Genomic DNA, 594 nt, shown 5'->3' on the forward strand with positions numbered 1-594 from the left:
TATTTATTTTTACTGGGTTTTCTTCTCTAAATGTTTAGCACTTAGAGAATGTTATATTCCTTTTACTGGCTTCAGCTTTATTTTAATCTTCCTTTAAAATAAATTGTTTCAGCTACCTGGCTTACTCTTTATATTCCATTTAATTTTTCCTTTCATTGATTTCACTTTAAACCATTTTTGCTCCTTTTTTTACTTTAGCTTTTTTCACAACTATATACTTGAAATTCTAAGCTTCTGATTTTAACACAAATTTTTAATTCTTTTATGTCTTTTTCCCTAGCAATACTTTATAATTTTTGAACTTCCTGTTTTTTTAATGTAGTATTTTTATTCCTTTTATTTGGTTTCTCTTATTTCAGCCTTAATTTTTCTTCCCGATCTTTGGTTTTATTGGTTTATAAGTGTATTTTCTTAATTGTAATTTTAATTATTCTGTTCCTTGTATGATGTGCATTTATCAAGCTGACAAGCAACAGAAATATGAAGCTCAGGTCCTTAACCACTGCACTATTTTAGGCTTCCTAATCTGTAAGCACTTTCGCATAACCAAACAAGGTTATTTCCTACACCAGCCTCCCTCTAACATGCTTTTTC

This window comes from Pteropus vampyrus, unplaced genomic scaffold, assembly GCF_000151845.1.
Source record: "Pteropus vampyrus isolate Shadow unplaced genomic scaffold, Pvam_2.0 Scaffold22, whole genome shotgun sequence".
Classification (NCBI taxonomy): Eukaryota; Metazoa; Chordata; class Mammalia; order Chiroptera; family Pteropodidae; genus Pteropus; species Pteropus vampyrus.